This window comes from Zalophus californianus, chromosome 1 (assembly GCF_009762305.2).
Source record: "Zalophus californianus isolate mZalCal1 chromosome 1, mZalCal1.pri.v2, whole genome shotgun sequence".
In the NCBI taxonomy this organism is placed as follows: Eukaryota; Metazoa; Chordata; class Mammalia; order Carnivora; family Otariidae; genus Zalophus; species Zalophus californianus.
Window position 1 is genome coordinate 208711700 of NC_045595.1, and position 23277 is coordinate 208734976.

The 23277-nt window shown below is 43.1% G+C and overlaps 1 protein-coding gene across 4 annotated transcripts in view; it reads left to right on the forward strand.

The window, feature by feature from the left end:
• KCNJ15 (potassium inwardly rectifying channel subfamily J member 15) overlaps window positions 1–23277 on the forward strand; it is a 77676-nt gene that overhangs the window by 15981 nt on the left and 38418 nt on the right. The window contains exon 1 of one of the 4 annotated variants that reach the window (XM_027586726.2): window positions 2251–2360. The exons of 1 other annotated variant lie outside the window; for it this stretch is intronic. The gene's annotated coding sequence lies outside the window, so the exon portion shown is untranslated. Of the gene's footprint in view, window positions 1–2250; window positions 2361–20324; window positions 20436–23277 lie in introns of those variants that run through there. 2 more of the 4 variants (XM_027586728.2, XM_027586727.2) reach the window with 2 other exon arrangements.

A 23277-nucleotide genomic window follows, 5' to 3' on the forward strand; every position in this document is an offset into this window, starting at 1 on the left:
GTCTGAAAACAGGAGGAAGTCGCAGAGGGAGGTTCAGTGGGAAGAGATAGTGGGCTGGAAACCTGGACTGGAAATCTGAGTTTACCTCGGGCTGGGTCTGTGCCCAACATCTTCTCTCTGTCTGCCTCCCTGTTTCTCAACCCTGGTTTTATTCTCATCATCCCAGGATCATAAGCACAATATTGATGTCCAAGCTTCACCCCAGACCAATTAAATCAGATTCCCTTGGCCATTTAAAAAGTCTCTTTGGGTGATTCTAATGTATAGTCAGGATTGAGTACTGCTGTTCTATTTCATTATCATCACGATGCTAAAAATACTATCAGAAGGAAGTTACCAAAGACTACCATTTGCCCCATGGTCCCTTCATTTGAGAACCCCCTCATCTGAAACTAGGTTGTGAGATCACCTTGTAAATGATTCCACTTATATATTCTTTTAAAAAGATGAAGGTTGTATATAGCTAGAAATCAAACAGGACTCTGATCTGATGTTATGTGTTCATTTTTGGCCATTTCTGTCTTCTTCATGGTGTGACCCATTACTGTAGCTCAGTCAACCCTGAGATGACCCACTTGGGTTGTGAATTCATGGGTGGCTGTAAAATACAGTGATTCAGAGTGTGAGCTTTGAAGTGAGACCAAGATTTGCATCTCTGTGCCTCAAATTACTAGCTATTTGGTCTTGGGCAAGTGACTTAATCTAAGGCTTAGTTTTCTCATCTATAAAGTAAAAAGAATAATCTTTATCTTACAGACACTGATTTGTTAAATATGGCAGTAAATGTACTATTAGAATAAATAACTTAATAGTTAATAATAATTAAAGAAGATAGTGGCTATAAGACACCTAAATCAAATTCCTTATTCATGGTAATACTTCCACAAATGGCAATTTTTATGATTAAAACCAAAATGAATTGTGTGTCTGGCCCAGAGTCTCGATTTCTTGTCATATGGGATAATGGCTCCAGAATAAGAATCATGCCCACTAATAAAGTCTTGATTTTTCTTGAGCAGTGAGCTCCCTAGAGTTTGCTTGTGTTGCCAACTTCAGTCAGATCCAGGAGTATTGGTTACCGTTGGCATACAATGAAGACAAACATTTGGAGGGATATTTCTGCAGAATGAAAGCCAAAAATAAAAACTCCAGGGCTGCCTTTGATTTTCTTTGAATTCACAGAAACTCATATGAGGGATGAGGATATTTCCATATTCCCTACTATCTGCTGGGGGTTAAGAGATGAGTTGCAGTGACCTGAAAGGAGTGTTTCTAAAATCTTGGTTGAAATAAGTGTGAATCATTTAAGGCGAAGTATGAGCTGCTCCAGTGCTTTCAATTATAAAAAACAAAAACAAAAACAAAAAAACAGAGCAGAACTATATTACAAAGCAAGTGAAGTTCCAACATAATCTTTAGGAGATAAATTATGTTTCATGTAACCCTACCTTATGACCACAATATTTGCTACCTGGCCAGTATGGGGTGTGTGTGTGTGTGTGTGTGTGTGTGTGTGTGTGTGTGTGTGTTGAAGGGGCATGTATTTACCTACTTCTCTATCAGACTGGTAGAACCAGTCCTACAACACAAATTTCACGTCTGGGATTTGCTGTTCACCATAGTATAAATGCACGTTTGAGAACCAACCTTGAACTTAGTCGTTCTTTTTTTAATTTAATTTAATTTTTAATTTATTTTATTAGTCACCATACAATACATCATTAGTTTTTGATGTGGTGATCTATGGTTCATTGTTTTCGTATAACACCCAGTGCTCCATGCAGTACGTGCCCTCCTTCATAACCATCACTGGGCTAGTCCTTTTGACAGGAGACATTTAAAGTGGGAAGTTATCCTGAGCTTCAATTTAAAGAAAGAGAGAAAATTCCATCATAAAACCAGAAAATGAAGGACAAATGGGTGGATGGATAGGTAGATAGATAGACAATAGATTTCATACAACACTGGAGTTAAAAGAAATCCCTGTTATTCCATACGTCATGCTCCCAACGTCACTGGTACACTTAGCCTCTCAGTGGAAAGATAATGTCACTGTTGTCATTCTTGTTCCATCTTGTGCTGGTTTCCCCATGTGCATCAGGAGCACGTGAACATGGTTTTGCATGTACAACTATAAAAGAAGCTTTCCATTACCTGCTACCCTCTCACCGCACTCTGAGGAGGGAACCCAACACCTAACAAACATCAGAAAGGACCTTGATGATGAAGGCTTCCCTCTTAACTGAAATTCCATCTCTAGGACTCCGAGAACTGACAAGCATCACTGTTTCCAGATTTGGTCCCTGCTGACCCTGCCCACATGATTTCTACAGTCCAACATTTCCCTGGATACATTGCTGGTAAGAGCAAAGTGCATCATAAGGAACAGAAAACACCATCCATACACTCCCCACCCCTTAATCTGCGCCCCTCCTTGCTTACACACATCAGCAAGATGGTTGTATTTGATTCAGCATAAGGTGGAGTAAGCACTTCAGCAGCAAACAAGGAACAGAAAGGGTGTTTGGGCAATGTCAACTATTATCTATGTTTTATTTTATTTTTTTAATTTATTTTTTATTTTTTTATTGTTATGTTAATCACCATACATTACATCATTAGTTCTTGATGTAGTGTTCCATGATTCATTGTTTGTGCATAAAACCCAGTGCTCCACGCAGAACGTGCCCTCTTTAATACCCATCACCAGGCTAACCCCTCCCCCCACCCCCCTCCCCTCTAGAACCCTCAGTTTGTTCTTCAGAGTCCATCGTCTCTCATGGTTCGTCTCCTCCTCCAACTTACTCCCCTTCATTCTTCCCCCCCTGCTATCTTCTTCTTTTTCTTTTTTCTTAACATTTGTTGCATTATTTGTTTCAGAAGTACAGATCTGTGTCTCAACAGTCTTGCACACTTCACAGCACTCACCATAGCACATACCCTCCCCAACGTCTATCACCCAGCCACCCCATCCCTCCCACCCCCCACCACTCCAGCAACCCTCAGTTTGTTTCCTGAGATTAAGAATTCCTCATATCAGTGAGGTCATAGGATACATGTCTTTCTCTGATTGACTTATTTCACTCAGCATAACACCCTCCAATTCCATCCATGTCGTTGCAAATGGCAAGATCTCATTCCTTTTGATGGCTGCATAATATTCCATTGTGTATATATACCACCTCTTCTTTATCCATTCATCTGTCAATGGACATCTTGGCTCTTTCCACAGTTTGGCTATGGTGGACATTGCTGCTATAAACATTGGGGTGCACGTACCCCTTCGGATCCCTACATTTGTATCTTTGTGGTAAATACCCAGGAGTGCAATTGCTGGATCATAGGGTAGCTCTATTTTCAACTATTTGAGGAACCTCCATACTGTTTTCCAGAGTGGCTGCACCAGCTTGCATTCCCACCAACAGTGTAGGAGGGTTCCCCTTTCTCCACATCCCCGCCAACATCTGTCGTTTCCTGACTTGTTAATTTTAGCCATTCTGACGGGTGTGAGGTGGTATCTCATTGAGGTTTTCATTTGGATTTCCCTGACGCCGAGCGATGAGGAGCACTTTTTCATGTGTCTGTTGGCCATTTGGATGTCTTCTTTGGAAAAATGTCTGTTCATGTCTTCGGCCCATTTCTTGATTGGATTATTTGTTCTTTGGGTGTCGAGTTTGATAAGTTCTTTAGAGATTTTGGATACTAGCCCTTTATCTGATATGTCATTTGCAAATATTTTCTCCCATTTTGTCGGTTGTCTTTTGGTTTAGGGGACTGTTTCTTTTGCTGTGCAAAAGCTTTTTATCTTGATGAAATCCCAAGAGCTCATTTTTGCCCTTGCTTCCCTTGCCTTTGGCAATGTTTCTAGGAAGAAGTTGCTGCGGCTGAGGTCGAAGAGGTTGCTGCCTGTGTTCTCCTTTAGGATGTTGATGGACTCCTGTCTCACGTTTAGGTCTTTCAACCATCTGGAGTCTATTTTTGTGTGTGGTGTAAGGAAATGGTCCATTTTCATTCTTCTGCATGTGGCTGTCCAATTTTCCCAACACCATTTGTTGAAGAGACTGTCTTTTTCCATTGGACATTCTTTCCTGCTTTGTCAAAGATGAATTGACCATAGAGTTGAGGGTCCATTTCTGGGCTCTCTATTCTGTTCCACTGAACTATGTGTCTGTTTTTGTGCCAGTACCATACTGTCTTGATGATGACAGCTTTGTAATAGAGCTGGAAGTCTGGAATTGTGATGCCACCAGCTTTGCTTTTCTTTTTCAATATTCCGCTGGCTATTCGGGGTCTCTTCTGGTTCCACACAAATTTTAGGATTATTTGTTCCATTTCTTTGAAAAAAGTGGATGGTACTTTGATGGGGATTGCATTGAATGTGTAGATGGTTCTAGGTAGCACTGACATCTTCACAATGTTTGTTCTTCCAACCCATGAGCATGGAACGTTTTTCCATTTCTTTGTGTCTTCCTCAATTTCTTTCATGAGTATTTTATAGTTTTCTGAGTACAGATCCTTTGCCTCTTTGGTTAAATTTATTCCTCGGTATCTTATGGTTTTGGGTGCAATTGTAAATGGGATTGACTCCTTGATTTGTCTCTCTTCTGTCTTGTTGCTGGTGTATAGGAATGCCACTGATTTCTGTGCATTGATTTTATATCCTGCTACTTTACTGAATTCCTGTATGAGTTCTAGCAGTTTTGGGGTGGAGTCTTTTGGGTTTTCCACATACAGTATCATATCATCTGCAAAGAGTGAAAGTTTGACTTCCTCTTTGCCAATTTGGATACCTTTCATTTCTTTTTGTTGTCTGATTGCTGTGGCTAGGACTTCTAATACTATGTTGAATAGCAGTGGTGATAGTGGACATCCCTGCCGCGTTCCTGACCTTAGGGGGAAAGCTCTCACCTTTTCCCCATTGAGAATGATATTGGCTGTAGGTTTTTCATAGATGGCTTTTATGATCTTGAGGTATGTACCCTCTATCCCTATACTCTGAAGAGTATTGATCAAGAAAGGATGCTGTACTTTGTCAAATGCTTTTTCTGCATCTATTGAGAGGATCATATGATTCTTGTTCTTTCTTTTGTTAATGTATTGTATCACGTTGATTGATTTGCAGATGTTGAACCAGCCTTGCAGCCCAGGGATAAATCCCACTTGGTCATGGTGAATAATCCTTTTAATGTACTGTTCGATCCTATTGGCTAGTATTTTGGTGAAAATTTTTGCATCCATGTTCATCAAGGATATTGGTCTGTAGTTCTCCTTTTTGATGGGGTCTTTGTCTGGTTTGGGGATAAAGGTAATGGTGGCCTCACCTCACTTGGAAGTTTTCTTTCCATTTCTATTTTTTGGAACAGTATCAGGGAAAATAGGTATTAATTCTTCTTTAAATGTCTGATAGAATTCCCCTGGGAAGCCATCTGGCCTTGGGCTTTTGTTTGCTGGGAGATTTTTGATGACTGCTTCAATTTCCTTAGTGCGTATAGGTCTGTTCAGGTTTTCTATTTCTTCCTGATTCAGTTTTGGTAGTTGATACATCTCTAGGAATGCACCCATTTCTTCCAGGTTATCTAATTTGCTGGCATAGGGTTGCTCATAATATGTTCTTAGAATTGTTTGTATTTCTTTGGTGTTGGTTGTGATCTCTCCTCTTTCATTCATGATTTTGTTGATTTGGGTCATTTCTCTTTTCTTTTTGATCAGTCTGGCCAGGGCTTTATCAATCTGGTTAATTCATTGAAAGAACCAGCTCCTAGTTCCGTGGATCTGTTCTACTGTTCTTTTGGTTTCTATTTCATTGATTTCTGCTCTGATCTTTATTATTTCTCTTCTCCTGCTGGGTTTAGGCTTTATGTGCTGTTCTTTCTCCAGTTCCTTTAGGTGTAGGGTTAGGTTGTGTATTTGAGACCTTTCTTGTTTCTTGAGAAAGGCTTGTATTGCTATATACTTTCCTCTCAGGACTGCCTTTGCTGTATCCCAAAGATTTTGAACAGTTGTGTTTTCATTTTCATTGGTTTCCTTGAATTTTTTTTAATTCTTCTTTAATTTCCTGGTTGACCCATTCATTCCTTAGTAGGATGCTCTTTAGCCTCCATGTATTTGAGTTCTTTCCGACTTTCCTCTTGTGATTGAGTTCTAGTTTCAAAGCATTGTCGTCTGAAAATATGCAGGGAATGATCCCAATGTTTTGGTACTTGTTGAGACCTGATTTGTGACCTAGGATGTGATCAATTCTGGAGAATGTTCCATGGGCACTCGAGAAGAATGTGTATTCCGTTGCTTTGGGATGGAATGTTCTGAATATGTCTATGAAGTCCATTTGGTCCAGTGTGTCCTTTAAAGTCTTTATTTCCTTGTTGATCTTTTGCATAGATGATCTGTCCATTTCAGTCAGGGGGGTGTTAAAGTCCCCCGCTATTACTGTATTGCTGTCAATGTGTTTCTTCGCTTTTGTTATTAATTGCTTTCTATAATTGGCTGCTCCCATGTTAGGGGCATAGATATTTACAATTGTTAGATCTTCTTGTTGGATAGACCCTTTAAGTAGGATATAGTGTCCTTCTTCATCTCTTATTACAGTCTTTGTTTTAAAATCTAATTTGTCTGATATAAGGATTGCCACCCCAGCTTTCTTTTGGTGTCCATTAGCATGGTAAATGGTTTTCCACCCCCTCACTTTCAATCTGGGGGTGTCTTTGGGTCTAAAATGAGTCTCTTGCAGACAGCATATCGATGGGTCTTGTTTTTTAATCCAATCTGATAACCTGTGTCTTTTGATTGGGGCATTTAGCCCATTTACATTCAGGGTAACTATTGAAAGGTATGCATTTAGTGCCATTGTATTGCCTGTAAGGTGACTGTTACTGTATATTGTCTCTGTTCCTTTCTGATCTAGAGGACCCCTTTCAATATTTCTTGGAGGGCTGGTTTGGTGTTTGCAAATTCCTTTAATTTTTGTTTGTCCTGGAAGCTTTTTATCTCTCCTTCTATTTCCAATGACAGCCTAGCTGGATATAGTATTCTTGGCTGCATATTTTTCTCGTTTAGTGCTCTGAAGATATCTTGCCAGTCCTTTCTGGCCTGCCAGGTCTGTGTGGATAGGTCTGTTGCCAATCTAATATTTCTACCATTGTAGGTTACAGATCTCTTCTCCCGAGCTGCTTTCAGGATTTTCTCTTTGTCTCTGAGACTCGTAAGTTTTACTATTAGATGTTGGGGCGTTGACCTATTTTTATTGATCTTGAGAGGGGTTCTCTGGGCCCCCTGGATTTTGATGCCTGTTTCCTTCCTCACATTAGGGAAGTTCTCTGCTATAATTTGCTCCAATATACCTTCTGCCCCCCTCTCTCTCTTCTTCTTCTTCTGGGATCCCAATTATTCTAATGTTGTTTCGTCTTATCGTATCACTTATCTCTCGAATTCTGCCCTCGTGATCCTGTAGTTGTTTCTCTCTCTTTTTCTCAGCCTCTTTATTTTCCATCATTTGGTCTTCTATATCGCTGATTCTCTCTTCTGCCTCATTTATCCTAGCAGTTAGTGCCCCTATTTTTGATTGCACCTCATCAATAGCCTTTTTGATTTCGACTTGGTTAGATTTTAGTTCTTTTATTTCTCCAGAAAGGGTTTCTCTAATAACTTCCACGCTTTTATCAAGCCCAGCTACTATCTTTAAAGTCATGATTCTGAACTCTAGGTCCGACATCGTACTAATGTCCGTATTGAGTAGGTCCCTGGCTGACAGTACTATCTCTTGTTCTTTCTGCCGAGGTGATTTTTTTCGTCTTGTCATTTTGTCCAGAGGAGAATAGATGAATGAGAGAACAAAATGCTAACAGGTTAACAACGTCCGCAGCAAATATACTCTATACAAATCAGAAAAGACCTGAAACCAGGGGAAAAGAAAGGGAAAGAAAGAAAAAAGAAAGAGAAAAAAAAGAAAGAAAAAAAAGAAAAAGATAAGAACAAAAACAGAACAATACAAAAATACCGAATATGATCAAATATGATCAGGCTAGTGAATAGATCAGTGCCACACACTAGATTTTTGAGCATATTTTGGTCTGTTAGAAAAAAGTTCCTCCTAAAATTTTAAAGGAAGAAAGACTTATATAAGTACAAAATAAAGGTTGATACAATGAAGGGATGGAAGATGACTCTAAAGATGAAAATTATAAAAGAGTTTATAAAAGGAATTGATACGATAAGAAGTTGTTTGAAAAAAGAAAGAAGAAGATTTAAAAAAAAAAAGGGAGAGAATGTGATCAGGCAGGAACTAGAACATAGCCATACACTAGTGATTTAGGGTATATTTTGATCTGTTAGAAGAAACTGTATCTCAAAATTTTAAAGAGAGAACAACTTATATATATATGCCAAAAATAAGGGTATCTACTATGAAGAGATAAAATATGACTCTAAAAATGAAAAATAAAAAATGTTTGTTTAAAAAAAGGGATTGATAAGATGTTGGTTGAAAAGGGGAAAAAGAAAAGTTAAAAAAAACAGTTAAAAAAATTAACTTTGTAAAACTAATGAATCATGGTAAAAAAAAAAGCCATAAATTCTATGTGCAGTATTCCCCTAGCGCTGGAGTTCTCCCGTTCTCCTTCATCGGTAAACTTGGTCTTGGCTTGCTGGCTGTTCGTGCTGATCTTCTGGGGGAGGGGCCTGTTGCCGTGGTTCCCAAAGGTCTTTGCCGGAGGCGGAATTGCCCCGCCCTTGTCGGTCCGGGCTAAGCAAGCTGCTCGGGTTTGCTCTCAGGAGTTTTGTTCCCTGCAAGCTCCCGGTACAGCTTTGAAGGCCAGGGTGAAAATGGTGGCCTCCCAATCTCCACCCGGAGGAGCTGAGAACTCGGGGCCCCGCTCCTCAGTGCGCCCCCAGAGAAAAGCAGTCACTCCCGTGTCCCCAGTCTCCGGCCGCACTCCGTGCTCACCCAGCCTGTGACCGAGCGTTTCTATCTCTGGCACCCGACGCCGAGTGGAGTCTCCAAACCCAGCAGATCCCTGCGGTGCGCTCCCGCGCCGCTCCTCCCGGGGGAGGAAGGGGAGTCTCCCTGGCTCTGCCGCTTGTTGGGTCCCTGCTGGAGGCGCAGTGGCCCGACTGGGCCGCGGATCACAGTTTATGGCCACCCCGAGCTGAGAGCCCGCGCCTCGGCTCCGTCTCTGCAGCCGGCTTCCCCGCTCTGATACCTGGGAGCTCTGCCGCACTCAGGCACCCCCGGTCTTTCTGTGACCCCGAGGGTCCTGAGGCCACACTGTCCCGCGAGGTTTCCATTCCCCCCCCCCCCCCCCCCCCCCCCGCTTAGCCACTGGAGTGACGTCCCTCAGCGGAGCCGACTTCTAAAAGGTCCGATTTTGTGCTCCGCGGCTCCATCACTTGCCAGAAGCGGCCGACGGAGGCCCCCTCCCCCGCCGTCTATCCTCCCGAATATCGCCTCAGATTCACTTCTCCGCACGTCCTACCTTCCAGTAAGTGGTCGCTTCTCTGTTCAGAGAGTTGTTGCTACTCTCCTCTTCGGTCTCCTGTTGAGTTTGTAGGTGCTCAGAATGGTTTGGTCCCTATTCAGCTGAATTCCTGAGACCAGACGAAAGCCACATCTCCTACTCCTCCGCCGTCTTGCTCCGCCACCTATCTTAGGTTTTATAACCAAGATAGGAGATAGATTCCCATGCTTGATTTCTGGGAATACTGATGTCCCATAAAAGTCAAGAAACAATGCTTAACTAAGTGGCATAAACCTTATAGCTAATCGTTGCAATGCAAGGCACTTCAGGAAAATTGGTGTGATAAAAGTCAAGGTTCCTAGGAATGAGCTAATTAAGTTCTATTTATTCAAGTAATCTAAACTATTTGACTACTCAAGTGGTTTTCGATAAAAAAAAAAAGAGTAATACTCAGAAAACACTCAGACGTACATTGCTGCCCTTCGAAGAAGCAGGACTTCTAGGGAATGCAAATCATTTAAGGTATTTTAAGCCAGCCTCAGGGTCCCTGCATAAGGACTGGTAAAAACACAGCAGATTTTAAAGGAATTGGAGTATCCAGTTTATCTGTCCCACAATTCAAACACAGAAAAAGAAAGGATAATCTAGGTATTAGAACAGGGATATGCACAGGACCATTAGTGGGCGTGAGTTCCGGCAAAACAAATGAGTATCCTGTCACAGTGGCCAAGCGCAATGGGCAGGAAGAGTGTCTTGATACCAGCCACCCTCACCATAGAACTGTGCTCCCCAGTGTCCCCTGACAGAGCACTCCTGTCAGGGGACATTGGGAATCAGACACTTCCCACCCCCTCCCCCATGTGAGCTGCACAAGAACCCAGGAGGTAAATCTGCTTCTCTCAGTTCACTCATGCAAAAACCAGCTCAGAGAAGTGAGTTACCTTACCCCCGGTCATGTTGTTAGTACAAAGCCATTCTAGAATCAAATCCACACCAGTCTGAGACTAAACCTATACTTTTCTCCATTATATTGTACTGCTTGCCGGAAAGAAATAATATAATTCAGCATTCTGAGGCAAGGCTGACATTTTGCGTTCAATTCTTCTGTTAAGTCTCGCACTGTAAAGTGAGAACTGACAAGTAAGATAAGATATACCATTAAGCAATTTGAAAAACAAAACATGACGATGTTTGTCCAAGAGATCAATGTGAGTCTAAGCTGATAATCCCAGTACTTCGGTTGGTGTGCGTGCTTCACTGAGCGATAAGTGCTATTTACTGACTGATAGACCATAACGCTGCGCCTTTGGCATCACCGCTGCCTAGTAAGTACACACAGATTTCAGAAGGGAAGTGAGCTCAGGCAAGTTTTCAGTGATTAGCGGAAAGCCAACAACGGGAATAGTATGACAAGAAGCAAATCATCAGTCAGCGCTCAGTCTGGACGAGGGGGACCACAGTGATGAACCCAAGCTCGTGGGACAGAACAGATGATGGAGACAGAAAGGTCCTCCAGCCTGTGGCCGAAAATAAATGCATGAAGGACAAATAACCCAAGGAATATTTCTTAGTGAGGGAGTAAAGCAAATCCAGTCAATGCCATTTCCAGCCTGGATAGGTCCTAGCAACCGCTGAGGAAGGTGAAGTTGGCACCGCCTGGCTTTCAGGAGGCCAGGCTTGCCTCAGAGTTCTCCAGATTCTCTTATTCAGGCTGGACCATCAAGGAGGAGAACAGTAAGAAAAAAAAAAAAAGCATCCTTTTATTGGCTTTCTTTATCATCTCTTTGTTCTGCTGGTGACTCAGCTGTGTCTACAAGGGCACTTGATAAGATGAAGCGCCATGCAAGGACACGAGTGACCGTGGACAACCCTCCCCTTGGGCCCATTTTTTTGTTTGACACATGTGTGTAGCGTTGGGTAGAGCTGTACCTTCTCCAGGCAGGGTTTACCTAAGCAGCATGGACACTCTGCTGAGGCTGACAAGGAAAAGATGGGGTTCACAGCTGGTATTTTAGGAGTGCACAACACCCTCTTTCTACACTCATACTGCATCTTTGGTGTGAAGTCCTTCAGAGTTTATGACAACTCGGGTGGGATCTTGCACTTTGCATAATTTAGCCAATTTGCATCACTCGCTTTTTCCACATTAACTAGAATATTTAGGTAAAGGTACAATTCTGCAATGGGAAAGATCCCAAAGTAAAAACCTTAGTTGTTTACCCAGCTCTGCTAATAGTAAATACCTAAAATGAGTCCTGAAAATTCTCCTAGGCCTTCCTGCATTTATGTCATGTAGAAATAGGGGTACTGAGGCAGAAGTAGAATGTTTTATGATATTATTTTGTGTGGCTACCAGAGATAGGGGCTATATGGGTTCATAGGGAAGTTATTCAGGGCATTACGAATGAAAGAGTTACAGCATAATAGTATCACTATCTGCTAAACAAAATAAAGGGCTGGAAAACATTCAATGTGCAACCAGTGGGCTGAGCTAAAGCCAGGGATTGAACTTGGGAGAAGTGGAAAAGGCTCTGTGTGTTCTCAGGAACCCAAATATCAGGTCAAGAAGTGTCAGAACAATGAGGCCTGTAGAGAGGGGACAGTTTGATGCAGAGTGGTGAGGAAGGGTAGTATCCGCAACAGCAGATGGAGTTGCACACCTTGCTTGTCCTTTGAAATCTCCAGCCCAAAAAGAAAGATGCACCATCAACCTGGTGCTTTTTTTTTTTTTAAAGCTGAAGAATATAGCTTATCAATAACCAAGGAGCAGTCATTAAGTATGAAAACGGGGGAAATTAGAATAATTCACTGCTTTTGTCTTCCCCAATTGATCATTGAAATTATTCACGGTGATACTAGCATTTTTTTGTACTCTTCTATTTTAAATATTCTAAGTGTAGCTCTTGGAGTCTCAGACACAGATTCAACCTACCATGTATAAAATATTGTCTTTGGCCATCTAGTGGAGATAGGGTCCATGGCCATGCACCTATCACTGTCTGGTCTAGCAGATTACCTGTATAGTTGGTTCAGGATTAAACAACAATAAGATGGCAATAGAAGAAGTGAGTTAATGCATGTAACACATTGCCAGGTCAGTGATGCTGTTAGGCTTTGAAAGGAAGGTGGCATCATATCAGTTGCAATGACCTGGAGATGGTAACTCTACCCTGTAGCTAGCTGGTGCATTTCTGTTTACCAATCCATATTCTCAACACTGAAAACCATACACTGCAATATACCTTTCACTGATGGGAACTGCCACTGTTCACTTAGTAAAAGTGGCTCTGAGGTGAACCAGAAACAAATTGTGTGTATTTAACCTGAAGTATAAGGTTGCACCAACAACAGCTAAAGCAATAAAGTCCAACTTGAATAAGGCAAGGGGAAACTGGACACTGCTGGGCTCATGTTGGTGATGCTCTATAACTCACGAACTCCCAAGCCATGTGACAGGTAGGGACGTATAATCACCAACTCACTCAGTGGAGGTTTAAAGGATGGTGTCCAGCCTTTATACAGAGTGGTGAGCATTTCTTATATCTGGCTTTTCTTGTATCACATTTTCCCATTTGACAAAACTGGATTTTACACATGCCCTAGCAAAGGTCAGTTTGGTGCTAACAAATTAGGATATCATGCTTATATGAACACTTTTATTTCCAAACCAAGTATTAAGAATTTAGCAGTTGACTACAAAGGAGCTGAGGACACGTGTGGGAATAGGCTGATCAGCCATAGCAGTTTTTCTGGGACTGAGGGATTTTCCAGGACATGAGACTTTCAGACCTAAAACTCGGAGAAGCATCGGAAAACCGGGATGGTTGCTCACCCTTCAGAGCAATAGCTTGGAGATTACATTTCTGTTAAGTAACTTTTGCATTTTAGGATAAGTTTTGTGCTATTCCATTAAAGAAGCATGTTAAGAAAACCTCTGTGTTTTCCTGAGGGAGGAATTCTTTTTTGTTGGGAATGGTGGTGGGAAGATAGAGAAACCTCCAGTCACCACCTGGAGGTTGCTCTCAGTCCCATCTGCTTCTCCCCAAAGGACAAGGGAACAGGTAATTTTGGAAATCTGCTAGAAGAGTGAACAGGGCAAATGATCTACTAGTTGGAGGCGCTGTGTCCTATGGGACCTGGTTTAAAAGCCAGTACATGATAACAAGTTCAAGAACAACTGACCTTCCAAGTAATTCAGTGAGGGCCATCCACCTGTTCTATGCAAGAGGTCTTTCTTCCATCAGACAGGAGTAAGTGGCTTTGTCACAAGATCTGGGAAAACTACAAGGCCAGCTTTTCCATTAGGTTTACCGAAAAACTGTTGCTTTGACTTACTCTTTCAGTCGGTAGCCTCTATGACTTGAGTAGTTGGCTTGTTAAGCTCCTTTTCAGAATTTGTTGTTCATGTTGATAATTTCAAAATCTCGCAGGTCCTTCATGGAACACAGAACAGCCACATTCCTCTAAATGATGCCCTAAAACTTGGCATGTTTGGTCATGATTGTATTCAACAGAAGAGGGCCAAACGTGTGTTTATCTGCTTCGCTATCTGTCTCAACCTCAATTAAGGAAAAAAAAAACTTGAGTGGCTTGTGAGTTCTGGGTTGAGGCAAGCTAGACAGCAGGAAGAAGTTAATGCCACAGGGACCTTGTTTGGGCCATATGCGTGTTATGGGAAGAAGGAGAAAAGAGAGAGAATGCTAGAACTGGTAACAATCCTTGAAAGGCAAAATGAGACTACTCTGAATCTTTGTATTCCTCAGAGGTATTATATGCGTCATCAATGATCAGCCATGGAAGCACCAAAAGCAAAGGGCAAGCTCTGGGACAAGGGCTGCCACCTGCTTCCATTTTGCATTAAATGCCTGAGGACACTACTTTGTTTCCAGCCTGATCTGGTGTAGTATCCACTAGGAGAACTTCTCATGCCCGCGTCTTTGGAGTAATTATTCTTATTGCTCTACTAACATTTCATCAGCTTGAGCCTCCAAGCCCATCAGCCAAATCTGGGGAGGGAATGAGTCAAAGGGCATGTTCTCACATCCTGACAACGTCGAACTGATACCCACATTTCTTTTAACACCAATACAAGCTTTGATGTGGGTTTCTGCCACTTGAATAAATTATATGTGCACAAACATGTAAAACTAGGGACTAACGTAGTATAGCACAGTGTATGAGGACCTTCAATGAGATGTTGGTGTAGATCCTGGGTTTTAGGCTCTGTGGACACTATGAAGGTCACTCTCTGGTCTTCAGAGTCTAACTCGAAATATTAAGAGACTGGTTGGGATGACCTGTTGGTTCCTTCGAGCTATAACTAAGCCTCTCTGATTCTTCTCTTTGCTTCCTTTTTGGAACATAACTGCTAGTAAAAGCTTCCCTCTCCCTCAGAGCCACAACATGAAGAGATATTCGGTGGACGAGGCAGGACAGCGAAGAGGAGAGATGAGGTGTTTAAGCACAGGACGGCCTGGAGAGCTGATGAGTTGCCCGGATAAAATGGGACTTATGGGGTTAGCTCTGGGCAAGCTCAGTTCTGCTTGGTGACTGAAATTTCCGAATGGAAGGCAGAAATGGTAGAGAACAAAAGTGAGCTCGAATCACTTAGCCACAAAAATTAATATCAACAAAATGTTAACTAAATAAAAATGTGGCCTTCATTCTTCAGAGGTTACTAAGGGAAGGGTAACTTTCAGGCTCATGAGGCGATACTAAGGCCAACTTGACCTATACATTTTCACACTCAGTGAAACACCCTAATGATTCTATAATGGAATCCTTTTTTTTTTTTTTTTGTGGTTCTTGCTCTCTGGACAAGATTCCACGAGGCTAAGGTTAGAGCTGCATTTCTGAGATGTCCCAAGCGGGAGCTCAGTTGGCTTGATTCATCTTCACTGTTATTCGTTCTATTCCTTCTTTCTGTAATGCCTACAGCCCACTTTTTTCCCTGCCTATGAAAACCTTGTCAGTTGAACTCCATCATTCCCTCCTCCTGAAACTTACCTTTAAACTCCCAGGCAGAGTCCACTGCCCTTTCTGTGGGCTCCTAGAATATTTCCATCATACAGCACTTATCACACTGTTTATAGTCAGCTATTTCCCAATCTTTCTGCTGAACTGCCCTTTACTCCAGTCCTGGGAATGTGGGTCTTTGTAACCCAGCAAAGAGATTTAGTTATGAATCAAATTAGATTGATATGCTATCAGTAACAAAGTAGTCTAGAAGTGGTGCTAGAAGGCCCTGCTAGGATCCTCCCAGCACCTTGAGGAACTGCCCTTGTGCATAAAAAAAACCATGTGCATCTTAAGTCAAATTCCAAATTTTAGTGCTGAGATCCCCAATTTTATTATTTTTAATTTTTTTAATTTATCTTTTTTAAAGATTTATTTATTCATTTGAGAGAGAATGAGTAAGTGCATGCATGTTGAGTTGGGGAAGGGGAGGTGGAGAAAATCTCAAGCAGAGTCCATGCTGAGCTTGGAGACCAATGGGGGTCTCGATCTCACAACACCAAGATCATCACCTGAGCTGAAACCAAGAGTCTGACACTTAATCAACTGAGCCACCCAGGGGCCTCCCTCCCCAATTCTGTTTTGAGTGGGGAAACTGATATAGTGGAGGAGGAGGGTAGGGGTTGCTGAGGGAGTGGGGGTTCACAGTAAGGGGAGAACCTGTACCCGCGGGAGGAACACTTCCAGTGTTCACAGGATGAGACTATGCTGCTGGTGGTCTGTCCAAATCCCCTCGGACCTCCTTCTCAGCTTCTGGGTGTGCATTCGCAGGCTTCCATAAGTACTATTTCTGATGCCCTGCAGCCACCCCCCCAACCCACTTCATAAGACTGCCCTTGGCTACTAGACCCACTTCCTTGCAGATACAGAAACCCAGAGCACCAGGGCAGTGGGATACCGTTAGCATTTCCACTCTTAGCAAAGGTGGCTGCGCGGGGGCGGGAAAGTCCAGCTCCCTCATCGAAGATGCAACTTTCACTCCATAAGCCCCTCCAGATTCAGGCAAGGAACTGGCCTGAGCCTAAAACTGCCCCCTTACTTAACTTCATCCCTCCCTTGCTGGCCCTCCCCTCCTCTCCCTCAGATTTCTCCCAGGAGCGCTTTAATAAATTGCACACACACACTTGTTGCAATAGCTTCTTCTAGAGAGCCACTCCAAGACAAGATTTCAACTTTGCGGCTTCCTGAGACAAGCCTCCCACTGGCAAGGTCAAAGGCAAGCAGGCCCCCAGCTCTGGCCTACAGAGTCTTGAAAGGATTGAGATGGGCATTCTTCATTTTCCATGGCTCATCTGCATTCAAACGGGAATGGGATGTTTTATGTATCTCCGGGTTAGGGGCTGTGGGAGCAAAGGAGGCACAGGACCAAATCCTGTCTGGCCTGTGGAGGACACTTGAAGCCGGTGGGGTCATAGGCGGCTTCCAGGAAGTTTTAAAAACTGACATAATCTTCTGTAAATAGTCCCATATCTAATGCAACTTAAATAAATCTAGTCAAAGGTAAAAATGTGCTTTTTCCCTCTTATCACACGGGAAGGTTTTTATGTCTCAGTTTAAGCCAAGATGGGAATTGGAAGCACTACAGCATTTTTTTTTTCTTTTTTGGAAATTATTCTTGGAAAATGGCTCTCTTAAAAGAGCTAGCTCTTGTGGTCTTTTCTGTCCAGTTTTCGGACATCGTATTAGAACTTTGGATAAAAATTCAGATTTTAGATGTATACTGTATTAAAATTTGACACATGTAAGAGTCTTGCTTTCAATTAACTAGGAAGGAAGGAAGGAAGGAAGGAAGGAAAGAAGGAAGGAAGGGAGGAAAGAAGGAAGATTTACTGAACATTCATTCATTTTTTTTTTTAGGCTAAAAGATCAGTAACACTGACTATTTTCAGTTCCAAGATGACTAGCTATGTTTTTTGAAGTGATCTGATTGCAGATTCTGGACCCTCCTCCCTAGAAGTGGGTTGTAAAAGCAGATTCCACTCACTGGATGGGAGGGAGATTGGGTGACACAAAATGGTTTTTGTCAACATTAGTAATTTGTCCCATTTCTCTCTCTCATGTAGCATTGGAAATACTTAGATCATTCAGTTATTAAAACGTGCCAAGGAAAATCTGTCCCCTGTGACAGAAATCTCACAGATATTTTTCTAGAGTTTTCCCACTGAACGACTCAACACTTTTTAATGCCTCATCTCCTTTGTGAATTCTGTTGTATCTACAATCTCAACATCTGAGTGTTGATGGAGCCCCAGCTGATGCAAATGAACAAAAATGGTTAAACATCACCAACATAAAGCATATCGTCTTAACTGTTAAATGATTTCATGCATCCATACTATTTTAAACTCATTTTCTTCTGTCATCATTTTTAAGAGTGTGTCATGAAGGAATATGAGCTCGGCTGTGTACGATCTTTTAAGAACTAAACCTTGCCAGAGTATTAGACTGTGATTATCATTCATGTAGTGTATGACTTGATATATAAAGAAATTGACACATGCCTATGTATGCCCACAATAGACTAATTTGAGAAGAATGTAGCCTAATGAAAAATGCATGGACTGAGAGAGAAGAGCTGTTTTGAGCCTCACCCCTCACCCCCTTCCAGCTCTGTGACTCTGAGCACATCACTTAACCTCTCTGGCTCCCACTTCCTTGCCCTTAAACTAATCGTGCCTTTTTGGTCTGAGCATCAAATGAATAACATTTCTGAAAGAACTTTATAAACTGAGAAAAAGTATTCCAATGTTAGTTTACTAATTAGAGCTGAGACTGGAAACACTGATTAAAAGTAAGAAAATAAGAATTAAATTCAATCGTAACAAATCGTACTGTCCATTTATAATCTTTTATCAATCTACTTGACAATTGTCTTAGAGACTGTGATGTGCCAGGTGTCCCTTGAGGGACACATAGTGAACAAGACAGGTGCGGTAAAGTGCTAAATGAAACCGACAGCAAATGATAAAGAGTCGGGACAATTTAGACAGTACTAAATGGCATACAGACTAAAAGGGAGAAGTAGGGACCCAGTTGGGTTATGGCCATGTGAGATGGGGGCCCAGTCCCGCTGAAGAGGTGCCATTGGGCCAAGTCCTGACCGGGGTCATCTGGGCGAATGAAGATCTGAGGGAGAACATTCCAGGCCAATGGGACAGCCTGTACAAACCACCTGGGGTAGGATACAGTCAGGCCTTGAAGCTGGGTTTTCCCCTTCTTGTTATTTTGGACCTCTGTGTTTCCCTGTTTTATATGGGGCTCTCATCACATCCTCCTCTGACGGGCATCCGATTCCATGGTCTGGAGTAAGAGTGCCAGCTCGAAGACGCCTGCACCCCACATGTCTTCTTCGTTCTCTCCAGCCCTGAGCCCCCGGAGAGCCCAGCATCTTCTCCGAGGGGGCCACGCTACTCTCGCAGGCTGGCCCCTGCTCCCTGGGAAAGAGAAGGACGAAAGGGTGATGTACCGTTCCTATTGGCGAATAGGAAAAAAGGGCATGATTCATGCCAGTACTTGGAGTCAAGGGAGGGGGTTGGATAAAGTAGGCAGTTTCAGACTTTCCCCCTTTCACCCCTTCCTGCCCCCACTTAGTTTGAGCCCCCAGAGGGCAACAGCTGTACCCAGGTGAAGTGGAGTGGTGCACAGGAGTGTAGAACCCAGAACTCAGCGGAGGGGACATATCATTTGCTTCCAACAAATGGATTGAGTCACCCCCTCTTCTGTCCAGCCTAAAGCGGCTGTAGGGCCCTGACCCTGTCAAGGAATCTGTGCAGAGGACACATGAGTATGTCATCATCATCTTTGTGACAGAGACCTTTCGCTTCCCTGGGCGTTGCCTTTGGACCAGTGCAGGGGATCTCACCGGGGAAGGCACCTGTGGGAAAGCCATCCGTCCTCTGAGGGCTTGCCAGAGTCCGTGTGCACTCTGGCCACAGGAAGACTGGCCACCCACACAGGCCTTGGCATGATGGCCACAAGAAAGGGCTCGGTGTAGGGAGGACATACAGCTATATTCCAGAAGGAAACTCTGCCTCCATTTCCAGAGACAGTGACCTCCCCCTAGACTTCTGCTTCAAGGATGGAAATCTGCGACTGAGTCTCATAAAAGCATGGACACTGGGGCACAAATGCTGGAAACCAGCCTCAATCCCAACTTCCACGATCCAGAAGAATCCAATTTTACCTGTATCTAACCAACTTCTTTATTTTTATTATTTATTTATTTATTTATTTTTTTTTTTTTTGGTCAGGGAAAACGGAGGCTATAGGGAGATTGAGCTAAAAACACAGAGTTTTTCTCTGTGACATTTTGCTTCTATATATTTGATATGTGTATCATCTGTATGAGTTTGCTTTGCTTTTTCCCCAAGAAGTAGGGATTTTTGTTAACATTCATTTGCAGTGGGGGGAGGGAAGAGGAGGAGGGAACATGGGGTATAGGAGAGCTGGTTAGGAGAGATCATCTGGTTATTTATTTATGGTCTATAGGCAAAGGGGCCTTAAAAAAAAAGGTCTTGATAAGAGTGGCCAAAGCTTCTTCAAAGATTAACTGGCTCTCTTCTTTAAAAGGGCATTAGTTTTCCTTCCTACAGGTGTTCAGAGAGCTCAGGACTGGGTGTCCACTAGAATTTTCTGCTGGTCTGTAGATTTCCTTAAGGCACATTGCTGACATCATGGAGCCCTCTCCCTCTCCTTCCCCCCTACTCCCTCCTCCCTTCTCGTCCCTCCTCCCTCTGCTCAATCTCTCCCAATCTCTTTCCTCCTCTCTTCAGTTCCTTCAGGTAAATCCTACTCAAACTTGTACCAACTTGTTTTTGACTGACAGCGAACAGGGAGAGACTTTTCTTCACTTTGAGAGAACCTGCACACCTCTCTTTCCTAAGGCAACCTGCATCGACCGATCATTTCTTTGCCTGGTCATAACTTCCCATCTAGGCAGGAGTCCGGTGCATCTGTCTCTGCAGGTAAGAGGTATGCGCTTCGGTCAACACCGTAGCCCTCAGCCGGCTAGGGAGATTTCTGAAAAACTTTACTCCCAGGCAATGAACGAGTGGTGATTCTCTTAAAACTCACTTAAAATCATTCAAAACTTCCAAGCTTATCTGGGGGAAATTTACAAGTGCTGTTTGCATGTGGAAAACGGGTTCTTTACTTAATGATGGGGCAAAAAAAAAAAGTGCTTTATTTTTGCCTGTGAAACAATATCCAGATGTTGTCTTGTTTGCTGTGGGTGTAAGTGATCTAGGTGGAGGAAAGGAACACTCTCACAGTGTCTGTCAGAGCAAGTTTGTTACTGATTTTCAGTGATTATAGAGTTCTTGGGTCTTTTTCTGGCAGTCAGTTTCCTTTGTCCGGGGAGAAGTCAGTGTAGGTTGCCGTAAGGCGAAACCTCATCGGAATATTTTAAAATCTGTTACCTATCCTTAGGAGAAAAAAAAAAAAAAGTTACGTAAGTTTCCGGGGTAGGTGGAAGGAAGGTAAACAATTCTGACTTTGGAAACATTATGAACCTTTGTTCACAACCTGTGGGTAATGTGTCTTAGAACCTGCGTATGATTTCCTGTGAGTTTAGACTGCTCTCGGCTAAGAAATGTTACTCTGGGTGGAATTTCCACGCAGCGCCCGTGAAGCTAGTTTTTTATCTCCTCTCTGCACTTCCGCGTTTAGTCGCCTGAAGGAAATAAGAATTTGTTGTTCAATGAGGTGTTTCTTGACCTCCCAACTTCTGAAAGCCACAGGTTAGGACACTGACAACAAATGCGATGCTCAACTTGGGAAAATTAAAGAGCAAAATGATCCGTCCTACTCAGTTCACACATGTAAGTTTATGTCTTCTGAATGGAAAATATTTTCATTCTTTTTTTCTTTAAACTAAAGGAAGAATTTTAGGAAAAAAAATGACAACTGATTTGTAAAGTCCTTTCTTTGAAACCCCCAAATCACACTCCCTCTCTCACACACACGTACAATCAACTGTTATCCCCGATCTTACCCCATTTTGTCCTCTCTCATAAATGTTTAAAAAACCATGTAACGATCAACAATAGCCTTAGGTGACAAATTCTCTCAGTTTAAAGTTGTCCAAAGAATTCAAAGAAAAGAGTCCATTGCAGCCATCCCTTTGTGGGCCAGGTCAGGAGGCTCGCAGTGGAACGGAGTGAGCACTTACTCATGCACGGCTCCCTCCGCTGTTCCTTCCCTGGGTTTTGGGGGCTTGTTATTTTTTGTTTGGTTGGTTGGTTTGGTTTTGATTTTTTAGCAGTTTTCCTACTTCTCTAGCTGGGAATATAGTCAGTGACCATGCAGGGAGCCACCCAGAGGTCACATGGCAAGTCTTCAGAAAAGGCTAGGAAAGTAGAAGAGTTTATCCAGATCAGGTAATCACATCTCCAGAAACGCTAATCAAATAACGGAGCTGACACGTCTTCACTGAGCTAAGGAAACGCCTAAGTACTTCGGGGGTTTGTTAGGAATAGACTTGGTTGAATGTTGTGATTCTGGTCGCTTAAGGAAAACACATTTTTAAAAAAGCCCTCCCACCCTTACCACTCCTTTCTCCACCAACAGCTGTGGTCATTTTACGGAAAGGGCTATTTCCCCAGTTTCCTCTCCTCACACTTAAACCCAGTGCAGACGGCCCGGTTTTTGGGGGGGAAGAGAGCGAGACCCCAGGCTTCCCATGCCAGCAGTCTTGAGAGCCAACAAAAGCAGGTCTGTCGGCTCCTTGACACAGGGCTCAGCACACTCCTGCTCTGCCCTGGTGTGGAGGAGATCTGGGAAGGGCGGTGCTTTCTTGTTTTGGGGGTGTGTGTGTGTGATTATATACCTGAAAGACAGCAACATGCTCGGTACAAGAAAAACCACCAATGTGTGGTACTGACTGTAGAGGCAAACGTTTACAGACGTAATCAGTAAATGTCAAGCATTTGAAATACCCTTTCCTGTCTCACCTCCTCCTTGGTTAGAGACATGGAGCAATCCTCTGACTTCCTCGCATGCCCCACTTCAGAGTCCAGAGGTGTTTGTGGACTATATTTGCCTGTTGTCCGCATCTGAATCTCAGAGCCAACACAGCAGTCCACGGACGAAGCCGTACACGTGGCGGGGCACAGATGACGAGCCCCTGCTCAGGACGAATCAACCTCCCTAATCATTTCCCACAGTCTTTAATATATAAGTAATTCAGCCACCATCTGACTACAACAATTTAAGCACCTCACGCTGGAGGAAATGGGGGTGTCTCCAAATGTGTTTTAATTCATCTTTCAAGTCAGAGTAACTTTCCTCCAAAAATAGTTAGGGAGCTATGGCCAGAGTTAATGTTAGTTTGTAGGTTTGCAAAGAAGAGGTTGTTGCGTATTAGTGGGTAAATGCAGGAGGCATATCAGGCAGAGGTTTTCATCCATCCTTCCCTCTCCCCTGCCTTTCACCTCTGTCTCATAGAGCCACCTGGGCTGTGGGATTGTTGGTGCAGCTGGAGAGTGCGGTGCGGCAGGGCTGGGGAGTGGGGTAGCAAACTGGGCCTTGCTCTGTGCCCCTCAAGGATGCAGTGCCCTGGCAGGGGACAGCTCTGACCCAACCCCCTGGCTCTTTGCTGCCGTTCAGGTAGCTTCCCTGTGCTGGTTTTACAGGCAGGTAAAGGGAACTGTGTGGCGGGAAATGAGCAGCCCTAGAAATGCCAAACCTTCTCTCAACTAAAAGAAAAAAAAATGTAGCCTGCTTCCCCACCTTGAAAGGGAGAAATGAGGGCACAGAATAAGAGAAAATAATGTATAACCTGAAAGTTTTATTTTGTAAGTGTTACTTGGTTGAG